The following is an 18,831-nucleotide window of genomic DNA, read 5'->3' on the forward strand; positions in this document are numbered from 1 at the left end:
AACTATTTTGACAATTTGTTCAACACAGTGATGGATGATAAGAATAAGACAAAATATAACCCGAAGGCTAGACTGGACTTACAAAAATATTGCAAGCGACCTGAATTACATTTGCAATCTGGGAACAATGGTAAGGTGTTCAATCCCAAGGCCAGCTACACATTCACTTCGGAACAAAGATGACAGATTTGTGAGTGGGTTACAAACCTAAATATGCCTGAGGGCTATGCATCGAACCTGGAAAAACGTGCCGATGTGGTTGAGGGAAAGCTGACTCATATGAAAAGTCATGACTGTCATATATTCATGCAAACCTTAATCCCTATTGCATTTTGTGGATTGCCTGAAAATATATGGAAACCCATCACAGAGATAAGTTTGTTCTTCAAACACTTATGTTCTACCACATTAAGGGAAGAAAACCAATTTCAAATGAATCGAAACATTCCTGTAATCAGTAATAAGCTGGAAAGGATTTTTCTATGTGGTTTCTTTGATGTGATGGAACACCTTCCAATTTACCTTGTACACGAGGCGCGACTTGGAGGCTCGGTTCAATGCAGGTGGATGTATCCATTTGAGAGGTAACGATCAAACCTTGATTTATTCTTGTAATTTGCTTTAACATTATCGTCTAATATGACAATGTGCAGGACTATCGGTAAGTGTAAACGATTTGTTAAACAGAGGAATAGGATTGAAGGATCCATATGCGAAGCCTATATTGCAAAGAAAACTGCCCATTTTTGTTCTTACTACTTTGACAGTCATGTGCTAGAAATAAGCCCAATCGGAAAAATGTGGTGATTGAGATTAATCCATTATATCCACCAATGTCCATATTCAATCAACCAGGCCGAGGTTCTAAAGATCGAACAAAAAGGGGCCTAAATAGTATGGAGTACAAATCAGCTTCAAATCATGTGTTGCTAAATTGGCCCTTTCTTAAGTAAGTGTTGACGTAAGATTAATTTACATGGTCTACTATTTAATTTGGTTGATACAATTAACAAATACTTTTCAATGCATCGCTCAGTGACTTCGTGAGTCAATTTGGCCATGGTGTTGTATATTCTACATTTGAGGCATGGTTTAAAGAGTGTGTAAGTACATCTTACATACTTTCTCACATGTGAATATACATACTTGTAAATATACTTGCTCACTTGTGATTTATTTACCCCTACATGTAGGTCAATAATCCAAATAACGGTGTTAATCAATTTTTGAAAGACATATCTTGGGGACCTGCACCTACAGTTACGACTATGTCTAAGTATTATGTGAATGATTACAAATTTCACACCGAGGAATGCTCCAAGTATAAAAAAAATCAATAACAGTGGGGTGTGTGTTAAAGGTGGTGAAGGCAACCAGGATGGGGAAAATGATTATTATGGTTTGATGAAAGAGATTCTAGAATTGTCATATTCAGGTTGACCAAATAAGAAGATCATACTTTTTCAATGCAAGTGGTTTGACCCAACACCTAGAAGAGGTACAAATGTACACTCGCAGTACAACATAATTGAGGTTAATAAAAAGAGGGAGTATGATCGCTATGATCCTTTTATAATTACAGAAAGAGTTAGGCAAGTGTAATATGCTCCGTATCCATTACGGAGGGATAAGGCTGATTGGTTGGTTGTAATCAAAACAAAGTCTGTTGGTAGGGTGGAAGTTGAGAATGTGCTAGATGTTGCTTACCAAAATGATACCTCAAGTGTTAACCAAATGGTGAATGATCAGTTAGAAGATTACTCGGAGCATCCTCAACGCATATTAGAAAATGTTGATATGGAGGAAATAACAATCATAGAAAATGAGGATGAAGAATCACCTAATGAAAATGAAATAAGTGAAGAGGAAGGATTTTCAGACGAGGAAGGATACGTCGACGAAGACGACTAGTATGTTAGTTTTTTCAAGCGCTCTCAACTTATATAGATTTATATTCTCAATTCTAATATTTTCTTTAATTTATGCAGATGGCCGGTAGGGGTCGAGGTAGGTCTAGGAAGGATAAAAGGCCTATTGATCATGATGATGGTGCTACACCCTTGCTTCCTTCCACTCCACACTTTCATCCCTCTGCCGCTGATGGTTGGCAGCAATCTTCAAGGCACAGATCTATTCCACCATATTTATCTACTCATCATACTACCCACCATTTGCTCACCCAATAGTATTCTCACCATTCTCTGCCACAGGGCTATACCCCCGCTTCCTCCACATGATCCTACAAGTAGTTACATGGGTGCATCGAGTCACCAGTCATAGAGCCATATGGTACGCCCGTCATCTACTCCATTTGCTTCATCTCCAGCTGGATCGCATCCATCTAGATTTCAGTCGGCCGGATTGCAGCAGTGGTCTGGATCGCAGCAGGGGTCTAGATCGATGCAGGGGTGTGGATTGCAGCCATCTTCATCAGGGACCCCGTCTCCCTCTCCACGGAGTTCGTCTCCTAGCATTTCTAGACTTCGTCTTCGGAATAGTAGCACTGACCCAGATGCCCCCTTCTACGCACGCTTCAGATTCATCGGAGGATGATGATCCAGATGAAGTGCGTTATGATCGTTATCATAGGATGATCATCAGGCCCGAGGGTAATGGGTAAGATTTATTTATTACTTCTTTATTTTTGCTGAACTAAAATAGCTACTCTTGTTTATTTAATGTAATTGCTATGTTGCAGGTTCATTCCTAATCATCATGTTATAAAGATAATCACTGATATTCTTGGCGGGTTGTATAATGCACACTATCCGACTTGGAGTGACTTTACAGAGGATCTCGTGCAACAAATGTTCAACCAATTTAAGGTTTTAATACAATTCTTATCTATTTAAGCATTATATTAACAATATTTTCATCTAACGTTACATACTTTATTTGCAGATTAAGTGTGCCTGGGAGGACCGATATAACCGTGAAATTTGTGCAAATTGGGAGTACAAATGTCGTAAGAGACTCTCTGATTCCTTCTCCTATGCTCGAAAGGTTAACAAGAAGCCTTCATGGGTTCTACCAAATTTATGGGAGGATCTGTAGAGGTATTGGGCCACCGAGAAATTCGAGAAGCAGAGTGAACTGGGAAAGAAGGCCCGAGCATCTGAGAATGGTGGATCCTTACACTGTCTGTGTTCAAGGAGCACGGGGGATACGAGGAGACAACTGGTAATTCCTTAAAATATTTTGGTCTATTTTTATCGAACTATATTTATATATGTTAATTTCGTTAACACGTTTTATTATATTTGTAGGAAAATAAAATATGGGAGAAAGATGAGTCATGATGAGTTCTTCATGAAGACTCACATCCGGAAGAAGAAGGCACTGACAGATCCAACTAGATGGGTCGAGGACTGGGCGGAGACTACACATGTAAGTTTCATAACTACTATAAATGTTTATAATATTATATAGTTAGTAATTTTCTATCTTCTAAATAAAGGGTCGCTACAAGATTAATGTGGAGGAGTACACTCAGAGCTTGCCACCGAATGAGCAAGGCGGGCGACCGCCCATTTCAGACGAAGAAGCGCAGAGGATATGGTTGGATGTTATCGGTGGTCCTAAAATGGGAATAGCATACGGCCTTCCAGATAAATCATTTCGGCGCTACAGGGCTGGATTGCAAGGTATAGGGACTTCCTCCCAAGGCGAGGCGATTGATAGGTCGACTATATCGTCTATGGAACAGAAGATCGCAAAGCTGACAGCAGAGCTTGAAGAGACAAAGACTAGAGAAAAAAAGAGAGATGAAAAATTTGGTACCCTTCAAGTTCAGCTAGAAAGGAGGGACGAACAATTTAATTCAGCTGACCAATCTTCTTGCTAGTGGTGCTTTTCCCATTCCCCGGTCTCGTGAGCCTTCCCCATGTGCCGACGATAAAGGTTCTAGGAGTGAAGATGGAGATGATGCTAGATAAAAAAAGTCATTGAATGGTGTGTATTGCTAAACAAAGTATTGAACTTGTAAATATTTAGTTGAGACTAGTTTTGAATTATGATTGTATTGTTATTTTATTATTGAACATTTTAGTAGTTGTTGTTGTAGTTGTTATTAGTTGTTGTGGTTGTTATTAGTTGTTGTTGTTGTTGTTAGATAATGATTGTTAGTGTTAGTTAATTGTTGTAGTTGTTGTAAGTATATTCATTGTTGTTGATTAATTATGGTTGAATGGCAGCAATGTAATGCTGCTATTATACGATGGATATTGGTTGTAATTGGCAGGTGGTGTAGCTTAAAAACAGGCATTTTCTGCCCAGGTTTTATTCAGATTTCCGACCGAATTCGGTCGGAAATTAAATTTTTTTCCCCAGAAATTCATAATTAAAATTTCAAATAAATTCTCCAATTTGTTGATTTTATTAGAGGACGAGTTTAAGGATTAATTCCAGGCTTTTTATTTTCACTCTTAACAATTTTTCCTCCTGCTTCATGTGTGTGAAAATATGAGTCCATTTCAGTTTTATATGCATTGCATAAAATATGCTATGATTAATTTCATGGGTGCCGAAGTAAAATAACCTCACAAAATCCAGTTTATACTCCAAAGTACTCCCCCACATTAATTTTAGGTCTTTTAAACGTTTAAACAACTGATTCAATTCCTCAGTATATGTTGGCACAAAACAAATACTGTATTATTTCGAACAGGCCGTAGTTCAAATGAAAGCAACATAATTATTCAAGAAAAGCCTGAAGAGGGTGAACAAGAAAAAAGAGGAAATCAGGCTACAAATCAAACGTGTTACATTGTCAAACAAACATAATCATACTAACTGTTTGCTGATGCAGTATTTATCTTGATTAATGGCAAGGAGAGTAGCAATAACAAGCATATTTTGCCCAATGATGATGTTTGTGTCCCCATTGGTATTTCTTACAAATTCCATATTTAGCTCCAAACCAGTGTTTGCAATGCTGGCTACATTTGTAAGAGTAGTGGCAAGGCCCATGCCATTTGTGATTTTTCTTCGAACAGTATTTTCCTTCTGCCATCTGCATCTCTGCATAAAGCATGTATTTTGCCAACTAAGAATAAATGCGTAATGAAGATATACCCCCTGATTGACTTAGTATATGAATTGAAAAAAGATTGTCAAGTCTATATATTATTTGGTGATATTTTCCTAGTATTATTCTAGAAATATTTGTACTGTGAAAGATATAACCTTTTGAAGTACATACAGTATAACTGGAAAAAAGAAAAGAAATGTTTCTTTACGTTAGTTTATAGTACAAATTAACGAGACAGTATCTTGGGACAATCCTGAACATCCCAATCCTTTGATAAAAAAAATAATAAGCTACTTAATAGAAGCCTGCTTAAAAAGTTACTAATTGACTCACCAGTAGCAGCGACAAGGAGAAGACAGAAGAGAAGGGCAACGAAGGCTGTGTATTTAGCCATATCTAGCTTGTTTTCCTTTTGGATTTCTTGGTGAGGAAACTGACAACATCAATGGTGATATTTATAGCACGGTATATGCTCAACATTGTCAACTTAATTAATTTTTTGACTAATTCAAGCATTTACAAGTTAAAAAGAACAAGTCAAGCTGATTCCTTCAATTCCCTTATAAGATTATGAAATGGACGATGGGAACGCTGGTTTAGGAATTTAAATAGATCTAATGTCAAGATAATGTGGGAGGACTAGCCGCGAACCAGTTCAAGGTTCAAATTGTCTATGTATGAACTCCTAATGTTAACATTATTTAATCAAATACTATATACATATATATACTGCTAATCTTAAGTACATAAAAAATATTCGAATCCTTTAGAAAATATGATCATGTCCGAAGGAGTAATAAGATTAATGTTCATCATCAAATAAAAAATATTTCCGGACGGAAAGTTTCATAAGTATATTGTGATGACCCAAAAGGTCATCTTATATTTTAGAACTCGAATCTGAGCTCTTAAGCCTTACAAATCTCATTTTTACCTATCTCGATTTGCGTGCACAGTCCGGGCAGGTTTCCGGAAAGCGTTTACGTTGAAAACTAATGAAAATAAAAAAATTTGCTTTAAAAATTAATTTTTATTGACTTCGGTCAATATTTTTGGTAAACGGGCCCGGATCCATGCTTTGACGATCCCGATAGGTCCGTATAAAATTATGGGACCTGGACGTATGCCCGGAATTGAATTCGAAGGTCCCTAGCTTGAGTTATGAATTTTTGATGAAAATTAAAAGTTTGGAAATTATTCTTTTTTTAAGAATTGATTGATATTTGGCATTGTTAGTATCGGGTCCGTATTTTAGTTCTGGAGCCCGATACAGGTTCATTATGATATTTAAGACTTGTCTGTAAAATTTGGTGAGAAACGGAGTTGATTTGACGTGATTCGGACATCCAATTGAGAAGATATGAAATTTAAAGTGTTCTTGAGAATTTCATTTGATTTGGTGCTAAATTCGTAGTTCTAGGTGTTATTTTGGCGATTTGAAGGCGTGAGCAAGTTCGTATGATGTTTTTAGACTTGTGTGCATGTTTGGTTTAGAGCCCCGAGGGCTCGGGTGAGTTTCGAATAGGCCACGGGATGTTTTGAACTTAGAAATCTTGCTGGTATAACTGAACCTGTTGCAAGCCTCTGATCTCGCAATTGCAAGATCAGGCATCGCAAATGCGAACATAACAGGGTCCGCAATTGCGAGGCTTTCATCGCAATTGCGATCAGAAGCCTAGGCCAGCAGTTCTCACATTTGGGAGGTTACCATCGCAATTGCGAAGGGAGTTTTGGAAGGGCAGGTTCACAAATGCAAACATTTACTCGTATTTACGAGGTTCAGTGGTCGCAAATGCGATACTTTTCTCGCATTTGCGAAGGCAGCGGGATTGTGAAGGGCATCGCAATTGCAATCTTCGCATTTGCGAAGCTCAGGTCGCAATTGCGACACCTGCAGCTGAGTAAAAGGGGCTTAGACGAGATTTTTCATTCTTCTTATTTTCAAACCCTAAACCTTAAGAGGCAATTTTTCAAAGACCAAATCTTCCCCAAATCATAGGTAAGTGATTCCTAACCCTTTTCTTTCAATCTTTTTACATCTTATAACAAGATTTCAACCTAGAATCTAGAAATTTTATGATAAAATTAGGATTTTTGGGTAGAATTTAGGAATTTCGAAATTTGAGGATTTAGACATCAATTTGAGGTCGGATTCCAAAATTAATTACATATTCGGGCTCGCGGGTGAATGGGTGAAAGGATTTTGGTTCGAACCTCGGGTTTTGACCAAGTGGGCCCGGGGTCGATTTTACAACCTTTTGGAGGAAAATTTAAAAAATTTAATTTATGAAATATAATTGATTCTTTTAGCAATATTTGATGTTATTGAGTCATTTTTGAATAGATACGAGTGGTTTGGAGGTGAATTCCAAAGGAAAAAATGTGATTGAGAATTTAGTGGATTTCAGAGCAAGGTAAGTGTTGTGTCTAACTTTGGCTTGAGGGAATAGGTATTGTGTGAGTATTTGCTACGTGTTTTGTTGTTGAATACGATGTATAGTTGAGGTGACGAGCATCTATACGTTGTGGTGGAGTCATAGCATGCGAGTGAAATTCCATTCTTGCAAATTTGTATTCTTAAATCTTGTTATCCATGCTTATTGTTGTTGTTGCAATGTTGGAAGACTTGTATTCGATTCCACCAAGGTCGATAAAATTGTAAATATTGATTCGAGGTTGAGATGTTAAATTGTGAAAGTAATCATTGATGAAATATTGATTTCTTTGTGAAACTTCTCTCTATCGGTTATTAATGATTCTGTGAATTGTGAGGAAGAGTGTAAAGCACGAAGGGTAATGTCATGCATGATTTATTTATATTGTGAGGAAGAGTGTAAAGCACAAAGGGTGATGCCGTGCATGATTTATTTATATGGTGAGGAAGAGTGTAAAGCACGAAGGGTGATGCCGTTCATGAATTATTTATATTGTAAGGAAGAGAGTAAAAACACGAAGGGTGATGCCGTGCAGTCTTATTTTTATTTGGTGAGGTTAAGAGTAAAAGCACGAAGGGTGATGCCGTGCAGTTTTCCTTGCTGTTTTAATTGCTCAATTCGTTTAAGGATTTTCGGTTTAATTCTGTTTTTTCATTATTCTCGCTCTTTATGTTGTATTCCCCCACTGTATGTTCCCTTTCCATTATTTTTGCGTTATTTCTTTATTTACTGTTGTTGCCACTAGCATGATTATACTGTTCAGGTTATATGTGGGTGTCTTGTCCTAGCCTCGTCACTACTTCACCGAGGTTAGGCTCGACACTTACTAGTACATGGGGTCGGTTGTACTGATGTTGCACTCTGCACTTTCTGTGTAGACTTTGATACCGGCTCAGGTTGATCGAGATTTTGCTATTGGTCCGTTGTCCGGAGACTCAAGGTAGATTTATCGGCGTTCACAGACCTTGAAGTCCCCGTCAACCTTTTATATCACTGTTGTTTTCTTTCATTCAGACAGTTGTATTTATTTCAGACTATTACTTGTAGTAAATTCTAGAATGCTTGTGAATCGTGACTCCAGATCCGGGTGGTAGTAATTAATACAGTTTTATAAAATTTCGCACCTCTTATATTTCATCTTAGTTAATCATTGTTATTTACTGAATTGAAATAAGGAATTGGTTTAACGATTTTCTAACGTTGGCTTGCCTAGCAAGTGAAATGTTAGGCGCCATCATGGTCCCGTCGGTGAAAAATTTCGGGTCGTGACATATATCTAGATTATCAAGTTTCATTTTTGAGTCTCAGTTAATAGGGATTAGCCGGTAGAATTTAGTGTTTACTTTTTATAGCTAGTATACATAAATTATATTTTGATTATATACGGTTATATATATATATATATATATATATATATATATATATATATATATATATATATATATATATATATATGACGATTATTTTTAATTTATTGATCAGCTATTTAGGTTAATTCTACCCAATTTTTAATATACGTGCAGGCACTATTTAGTACGTTACTGTTAAGTGTTGTTATTGATCTTAAAAAGAACCAAATGTGAATTCCACTTCCGAAGTTTGTGGATTTTGATGTATGATCACTTATTGGAATCACCATATATATCATAGTAACTTGGAATACACAATTGTGGTCTATCAGACTTAGCGTATGCATTAAAACATATAAATTTCTTTTAGTTAAATGATAAATTTAGATAAGAATACATATTATTCGTCATGGCTACGTGATCGGCTCGTAGCTACAAGAAGCATGATATGGATTTATTATTTTGGTGTACGCACTAACTGGGGTTAAATATTTTTCGTGCTATTTCGATAATCTAAATTCCCGCATACCATCATATACACATTATTTTACCTCGTGCGAGACCACAGGATCTTGTAATTTTTCAACTTTGGACTTCAAAAGTTTGTAATGCTTCGGGTTAGATTGCAAATGAAGGAGATTATAGAACCTTTGCAAATGAAACACCATAAATGTAACGATCCGACTTGTCGATTTGAGTTATTACTCTCCTTTCTACTATTTGAAATCTTGAATAGCTTCATATGTTGTATTATGACTTGTGTGCAAAATTTGAGGTCAATCGGACTTGATTTGCTATATTTCGACATCGATTCTTCAAGAATACGTCGTATTACATTAAGCAAATGATCTCCAAATTCAGTTTTGATTGAAGCATTAGATCCGTATTAAAAATTTTGAGTCATAGCAAAAAGAATCGTCGAATTCGGACATCGTATGAGAAAGTTATGCCCATTTCCGTATCGGAAAAGATTTTCCGTCGCCGCGAGCGCCCAGGGTAGCGTGGGGCGCTAGCCCTGGTGCTGGGGTATTTAAGGGTACTGGAAATAGCACCACAGGCAGCGTCCCACGCTACATGTGACGCTCGAAAACACCAGAGGCTCTATAAACGGGATTTTTGGCCATTTTTGACATAAAAATAGTTGGGGAGCTCGGTTTGGTCGATTTTCACGAGTAAACATTGTGGTAAGTGTTCCTTATCCTATATTGATTATATTTCATGATTTCATACTCATTTACATCATGAATCCGTGAATCTATGGGGGAAAATCAGATTTTTGTAAAATCCTCCAAAACTGTAAAATGAAGACTTGAAGGTCAATCCGATATCGGAATTTGACAAAATTGGTATGGGTGGACTCGTAATTGAATGGGTTATCGTATTTTGTGAGTTTCATTGGATTCTGAGACGTGGGTCCCAATGGCAATTTTTTAGTTAAATTTCGGATTTTGTTGGAAAATTAGTATTTTCATATGGAATTAATTCCTACGATTCGTGTTGAGTATATTAAATTGTTTGTTGGATCTTTCGGACACGAATTCGCGAGGCAAAGGTTTATTAGAATCTTGAAATTTGGTTGTGAAACGAGGCAAGTATCTTGCCTAACCTCGAGTGGGGGAATTACCCCTTAGGCATTGAGTTTTATATGGAAATTGTGTAATTAAAAATCATGTACGCGAGGTGACGATTACGTACTTGATTTATATGTACAAATTATATCGGTTAAAATTCGTAGACGCCCTTAAGTATTAAGTTGGAAAATTGTTGTAACTTATTAAATCCCTTATTTGTCATGCCTCATTCCTTGTTTGCCGAGGTTATTTTTATATGATAATTTGGTGTGATTGACACTGGATTTTTATGTGAACTCTGTGTTTGTTTGAGTTGCCATTTTTTATGGGAAATACTTTCATTATTGATTTTACTTACAGATAATTTAAATGGAAAATTTAGTTAATAAGATGAATAAATCTATTTATTTCCTGAAGTTGTGATTTAAAAGAGGTATTGTTCCTGGATGAATTACTTGTCAGTTCACGTTGTTGAAAATTTGGTATTGTATTATAAAGGTCGTGAATCATATTGAGGCAAAGTGCCAAATTGTGAAATATTATTCGATTGAGTTGTTCACTCCCGAACATTTTGTTAAGATGTTGTGCACATTATGATCGAGTCGTTGCTCCTTATTGTGAAAAAAATAATGTGTTGTAATAATTTAGCACTTGATGTGCAATTTATGATATATTGTAAGAATTGAACACTTGATGTGCAACTTGTGATATGTTGTAAGAATTGAGCACTTGATGTGAAATTTATGATATATTGTAAGATTTGAGCACTTGATGTGCAATTTGTGATATGTTGTAAGAATTAAGCACTTGACGTGCAATTTGTGATATGTTGTAAGATTTGAGCACTTGATATGCAATTTGTGATATGTTGTAAGAATTGAGCACTTGACGTGCAATTTGTGATATGTTGTAAGATTTGAGCATTTGATGTGCAATTTATGATATGTTGTAAGATTTGAGCACTAGATGTACAATTTGTGATATGTGAGCACTTGAGGTGCAAGTTGTATTATGTTGTGATATTTGGGCACTTGAGGTGCGATTTGTGAAATATTGTGACATTGATACGCATGCGGTGAGATAAGGGTGGCTTGAAATGCTTGGCTAGTAGGGGAACTAAAATTTAATGTGAAGGCTCCCACGGTGATATAAGAAAATAAAAGATTGTGAATTTATTTATGATTTGGGACTACGAGGCGGTACCTCGGGAGTGCCCTTTTGTTATAAGAAAATAAAAGATTGTGAATTTATTTATGATTTGGGACTACCATGCGGTACCTCGGGAGTGCCCTTTTGTTGATATCTCTATATGGCTGCACTTGCCTTTGGTTATGTTGTTTTTCCGTAATTTATAAATTCTTGTATTTTTCTTGACGTATTGTGTTGACCTTGACTTTTTCGTACGAGACTTTGAGGATTCGTATTTTTGAGTTGTACTTGTTTTTGATGATTGAGTTGTTTTAAATAAATAAAAAATTCTAGTATGTTTAAATTAATAAATTCTATATCCAAATCAGTAGTTTATCTGATGCTTTATTTTAATATAAATATCATTTTTCCTCACTCATACGATTCTAAAATAAATTTATCTTTTTGTTGATTTCTTACTTGATTTAAAGATTTTTAACCTTACTTTATTGAAAATAAATTGATCCTGCGGATCTTATATATATTGATATTTTGGTACGTTAGTTGTCCGTGCAGTTATGAAAATAATATGGGTATGAGGTGCCGGAGAAAAATATGATGATTTTATTATTGACGCGTGAGTTGTCGGTGTGATGGTGATAGAAATATGGGCACGAGGTACCGTGTAAAATATGAAAGTGGGTTGAGACCCATAATTTTTATGATTGTGAAATGAGGTGTCACATGGTGACTTTTACTTGAAAATATATTTATTGGAAAGAAGTATATTCGAAAGATAATTATTCAAAAGAAGTATATTCGAAAGATATTTATCTTAAAGAATAATATGTGAAGGATTTATATTTGAAGGACTTGACTTATTGATTGTACTTGTGTTCCTTATTTGCCTGAGTAATAATGATGATGTTCTTGTTACCTTGTTGTTATATTACTGGTTAAGTTTGTTGTTATCATTGCTAGTTATTTTTCAATACTATTGTATACTGCTATATTGCACAGGTTATTTGATTAGTGAGTGTCTTGATTGTACCTCGTCTCTACTCCACTGAGGTTAGTCTTGATACTTAATGGGTACCGACCGTGGTGTACTCATACTACACTTCTGCACATTTTTGTGCAGAGCCAGGTATTGGAGGTATCGGACCCGGACAGAGTTAGAGTGTGATCGCAAGGATTCAAGGTAGAGCTGCTTGGTCGTTGCAGTCCCTTGTAGTCTGTTCATTTCATTGTACTGTTAATTTTTAATCAAACAGTAATGTATATTTGGTCCTCGTGATCATTCTTTGTATTCAGTTAGAGTTTGTGACTCAGTATTACCAGTCTTGGGAATGTGTTATAATTATTTCCGCTGTTGGTTTCGTTTATTAAAAAATAGCTTGAATTGTTATTAAAATCGACTTACTTAGTCTTAGAGATTAAGTGTCATCACGACGCCTGTGGTGGAATTTTGGGTCGTGAAAATAACGAAGAAAAAGGTTCTTCTTCTTTAGAAGCTACAGTATTTTCTTCATGGAAATGTTCAATGGCTTTTCGTTTTAAGGCAATGAATTGAGAAATTTGACCTAGTCATGAATTTTATTGCCAATAATCTGATGTTTTCTTTTGTATCAAGCTACCTTATGCGCGTGAGCTTAATTTTAGAAACTCGAGCGACTGGTATTGTTTTAGAATCCCTTGACTTTTAATAAAAATATGGCTTATAGATGCAAGTACTATCTGAAACATTATTTTATATATGTTTATCCATGCTTAAATGTACTAAATCCATGACTAATGTACTTGAGGGAAGATAGTATTATTGTTTTCTACAATTTGTATTTTACTATTTTCGTTTTCCCATTTCCACTTGTACTTGGTCGCGACACCAATTCTAAAATTAGACGCAACTAATCTTGAGCTTGATCAGTTCAAACTCCTACATATATTAGAAGCATTATATATCAAACAAAGATCCTCAAAAATGGTTCTTGATTATGTCTTTATACAGAATAACGTACATTTATTCAAAATCATTTTAGGTAATTAAACTTCCAATATTGAACAGATAAAAATAATTATAACTTATTACAACATATTAGTTACTATCTTTATCAAGTTATTGTATAGTATTACTTATCATAGGAATTTAATTGCTTGCAATTACCTTAAAAATGATTTGGTCTGTGTAAACATTTTTGTTTTTATTTTGGGTTCAAAATTTGTGTTTCATACAAGAATATTTTAACCTTGAACTCGTCCACCAATCGTCTCGTCACTATCTTGTACTTTGCTTATGTACTTAATAATTACTTAATCTTTAATCTGAACTGGTCAAAAAAATAATTAAGTTGACAATATTGAGTTTCATATGCTATAAATATCACCATTTCTGTTGCTAGTTTCCTCATCAAGAAATCGAAAAGAAAAAACAAGCTACTCAATAAATGGCAAAATACACAGCCTTCGTTGCCCTCATCTTCTGTCTTCTCCTTGTCGCTGCCACTGGTGAGTCAAGAACTATCTTTAAACATGTTTATAAATTTAAATAGACTAAAACGAAAATAGTGTCAAATAAAATAGAACGGATAGAGTACTAACTAAACTTGATTTCAAATTTTCCTATTCGTGCAGAAATGCAAATGGCAGAAGGAAAATACTGTTGGAAGAAAAATCACAAATGGCACGGGCCTTGCCAATATTCTTACAAATGTAGCCACCACTGCAAGCATTATTTTGGAGCTGAATATGGAGTTTGTAAGAAATACCAATCGGGACATAAACATCATTACTGGGCAAATTATGCTTGCTATTGCTACTCTCCCTGCCACTAATCATAGTTTCAATGATTGGCTTGGACTGCTAAATATATTATAAATAAGAAGGTGACTTTGTGTGAATGCAGAGTACTAAATACTGCATCAAGAAACTGTTGGTGTGATTTTGTTGTGTGTTTGTGTCGTGTGACAATGTAATAAGTTTTGTTGAGGGTAGCATGACCTTTTGGTCTAGCTTTGCCTGTACAAGTATGTTTCTTTTATTTAATTTTATGTTTTTACGGGGGTTAACATCAAGCTTGCTGTGAAAAGTTACATATTATCACAAGTCAACCTAACCTAATTATATAAAAACTAGTAATTTACTAGCGCTTCGCGCGATCATAAAAAACTAAAACATATCTCAATCAGTAATGGTATATAACATAAAATCAATCTCTACTAATAAGAACTTTCTTTCACGATTTTACTATAAACTATTAAAATGGATAATGACATATGAGAATTGGTAAAATTACATTAACAGTGAAAAATCTTTTACACAATTAAAAGTTAAATTTTAATCTTTACTCACTTAAAAACGAAAGATCTAACTTCTGATAAAATACCTCGCCCTTCGTCTAATTGAAGTGAATCCTTCATAGTACTATAATACTCTACTATTTAAGACACGAAAAGAATGCTTTAAATAACAACTTAAAAATTTAAGAATAATGAATCCAATTTTTGTCTTACTAAAATAGTATATAGGAAAAGGGAAAAAGAAAAAGGAGATGATTATTAAAAAAGCTTTTACATATATAGAGTAGAATGTTCCCTAGCTAAACTGATTTATTTGTTGTTTACTACTCCCTCTGTTTCAATTTATGTGAACCTATTTTCTTTCTAGTTCGTGCCAAAAAGAATGATCACTTTCCTTATTTGGAAACAATTTACCTTTATGCAAATGATTTATAGTCACACAAAATATATGTGCCTCATTTTACACCACAAGTTCAAAAGTCTTCTCTCTTTTTTTAAACTCCGTACCCAGTCAAATGAGTTCACATAAATTGAAACGGAGGGAGTATATCATACTATTAGGGGTGTTTATAAAAACTCGAAAAACCGAACCAAACCAACTAAAAAAACCGATACTTTTTGGTTTTGGTTTTAAATTTTAAAATCCAATTAAACTTGGTTTGGCTTTGGTTTTAATAAAAAAAATAACCGAAAAAAACCGAATCAGACCGACTATAAAAGTAATTATATAAATTTATTATTACACCTATATATATGTATATTTTTATATAAAGTTTCTGAACTTTTATGGTACATATTAGTCATTTGTAGTTTTAGTCTAGTTCTTTGCTATTATAATAATTTAATTCTTTGCATTCTAGTTTGATTGGTAATTTTATTTTGCTAAGTACAAGAATTTATTTCATGTTAAAAATAATCGATTTTTAATTGAGTACTTAAATTATTTATCACTATTTTAGTCAATTATCATCAATATATCTTGGTAAATGATAGATTTCTCAAAGAGCAATTAGTTTGATAGTGTTACGTTGAAAATGTAGTAGCCGGAATATGCGTTTGGTAGTGTATGTCTCATATTTAAGAAAAATCCGATAAATAACCGAAAAAACCGAAAAACCGACAAAAATCGAATCGATAAAAAACCGACTTAATTGATTTGGTTTGGTTCCAATATTTGAAAAACCGACTTACTTGGTGCATGTGCTGCTATTGGTGGTGCTTCTTTTGCTTTGGTTAATATGGCTTCACTAATCTCAGCCTCTACCTCAAGTTTTTTATCCTTGTATTCATTTTAATTGTCGCAAAAGTAAAGTCATGTAAAGCAGTGTGGCCCCCAATAAATGTTATTACAGGTTAAAGATTTAGCTTTCAAATTAGATTCAGCCGCAATACAGTTTTTTTTTTTTTTACTGAAAATGGGTTATATTAGTATTATATGGAATAACCACTTTCATGTTGAGCATAATATCAACGCTTTGGTTATCATACCATGCAGCAAATGCAATTGTTTAATGAATATGACTTTGGATAATTTCAACGACTGCCAGACCATATTAAGCAAGAACCATAAACAAAAATGACCATTTGTCTCAGAATTTTATTAATAATAAAAGCTATAGTTATAACATTTATAGCACCAAAAATTTACACAGCAGAAATTAAGTATATGACACAAACAAACTTTATTTTAATGCACCTCATATGTATAAAAGCTGACTTATAAGTATATTACATTTGAAACTCTTATTAAGCTAGTCATGAATCATTTAAATTCTCTTTCTAATATAAGTACAAAGGAAACAAAAGATCTTCTTTACAGCCCAAAAAGGTTTCAGGGCTCCCCATAATCCGAGCAGAGGTGGCTACCATAATAAAACCCATTGAACTCACAATAATAATTGGTTCATGAGTTTTTTGTTGAACTTACTTCCTAAATATCGACCAAATGGAGCAACAGTCATACTCTTAGCCTCTCCGTCAAAAGATAAGTCGCATTTGATGTTTCTATAAACCCTCCGATCACAAATAGATTTGAGTGCGAAATTTCAATAGCACCTAAATTCAAATGGTCAAAATGACATGGTTGATAGTAATATATTAAGCAACACAATATGACATGACAATTTACTGGAATTCACACAAGCAATAGATTAAATATGAGAGAAATGGTTTGAAAAAATAAATAAATAAATAAATAAATATATATATATACATACACACTGCAAAGAAATCTTATGGCAGGATAAAATTTAATATCATGTACACATCTAAAGTAGAAATTGGTGAGGAAGAACTTTGACATCTTAGCCTTAACATAATAGTAGTAATATACCGAGCACAGCTAGAGAAAAAATTGTAGAGACCAGGAGAAAACGAAGTCTACTACCACCAATAATTCTCAGTCTTTAGTAAGAAAATATGTTCCCATGATGGCAATAAAGATAGTAATAACAATATAATGAAAATTAGGAAGAGCAAAGGCATAAAACCATAAGCATAATACATATGCAGAAATTAAAATCAACATGAAAATAGTGGAAGAACCGAAATTCTAAAACAGATCCATGATGATGCATGAATCTTTCCTTATTATTGATGTGTTCAAATATTTTAGGAAACTTATGTCAGATAAGAACAAATAAAAAGATTTAAGTGCATAACTACTTAGAACTTGATTCTTCAGTATTCCTATAAAATAAGCACTGCAGAGTTTCTCCAATGAATCTGAAGAACCAATGGGAAATAGTCTTTCTTTGCCAAAAAAAAAAACTCATGAAACAGCTAAAATAACAATTAAAATTAATTGAACACAAAAAACTAAAAGGTCAACACCATAGTTACACTAATTCCAACTGAAGCGGAGCACTCACATAGATACCAAAATGAATATTCAAGAACATATGAGAAAATTTCATTCACATAGATAAATAATATGCTTCCAATGTGTATACAACTCAAAGTTTATCCCATGAAATTCAATACTTTCTGATTCCATCAAAATGCACACTGAAAATAAAACATAGAAGAAAGCAAAAGGATGTAGGATGGACGAAAATACACTAATATAAATGAAGAGGCATAGGATTCACAATAAAAACTGAGAAGACAACACATTAATAATAAAGTATAGCTGAGAGAAAGACCAAAACACTTAATTGCCTCTTTCAATTTAATGTTTTGGCAATTCCTTTGTGAAAGACTTTAAGAAGGTTAAAGGGAAAACAAAAGAACCAAAAATCTTTAGAGGGGCAAAACATGGAGAAAAAAGGCAAAAAAAAAGGATAAAAAATATAATAAATAACATTCGTAGAAACGTTTGTGATGCCACTCTGGTAAAAACTCATGATCATCTAAATTGTAAGCGAAGGATGAAGAAATGAAGAGATGATTAATTAAGTTTACTTTGTCATAATGTATAATCACGACATTGTCCAGGACCATTTCCTGTATAAATAACTGGAATACTTGCGGTTAGCAGCACCACCCAACGTGTATTAAAACAATGATATCAGAATAGCCTACTGTCCTCATGGTACAAAACAAAATCTATTATCATAATCCAAAATCCAACCTAAACAAATTCCAAAAAAAAAAAAGTCTAACAAAGAGAAACGTCCAAGTGTTCGCTCTTTTACTGAAAATGAATATTCAAAATGTTCAAATATTGCTCCAATCAATTTCAAGAGTTCCCATCTCAATCTGAAATGAGAAAGGTAACATCTTTACCTCATTATGTATCTGGATGAGAAAAGTAACATCTTTATCTCATTACATGTCCAGATAAAATTGACTGGACCATTAACTTAAAAAATTTCACAGTAAATGAGAAAGTCTCATCATTTGTGCATATAGAAAACCCAAAATGCTTATAGTTCAAAATTAACCTGAAATCAAGATGTTGATTGAGAAAACAGATACAACAAATGGCAAACAAACATCCTAACATCATTATTTTCTGCATAAAATGTTAGATGAAAATTTTATTAAGAGCACATTCAAGATTAAGTAAACGCTACAAAATGG

At 34.2% G+C, this 18,831-nt stretch overlaps 2 long non-coding RNA genes across 2 annotated transcripts; one reads left to right on the plus strand and one right to left on the minus strand.

Annotated features, from left to right (window-relative positions):
* Positions 1 to 4,629: 4,629 nt before the first annotated feature.
* Positions 4,630 to 5,452, minus strand: LOC104088584 (uncharacterized). The gene is made up of 2 exons (XR_011412060.1): positions 5,363 to 5,452; positions 4,630 to 5,019 (listed from the first exon to the last, which is right to left on the minus strand). It is a non-coding gene; the product is annotated as an uncharacterized lncRNA (long non-coding RNA).
* Positions 5,453 to 13,852: 8,400 nt separating this feature from the next.
* LOC104103423 (uncharacterized) lies at positions 13,853 to 14,583 on the plus strand. The gene is made up of 2 exons (XR_011412039.1): positions 13,853 to 14,017; positions 14,144 to 14,583. It is a non-coding gene; the product is annotated as an uncharacterized lncRNA (long non-coding RNA).
* The last annotated feature ends 4,248 nt before the right edge of the window (positions 14,584 to 18,831 follow it).

Source organism: Nicotiana tomentosiformis, chromosome 11 (assembly GCF_000390325.3).
Source record: "Nicotiana tomentosiformis chromosome 11, ASM39032v3, whole genome shotgun sequence".
Lineage (NCBI taxonomy): Eukaryota > Viridiplantae > Streptophyta > Magnoliopsida > Solanales > Solanaceae > Nicotiana > Nicotiana tomentosiformis.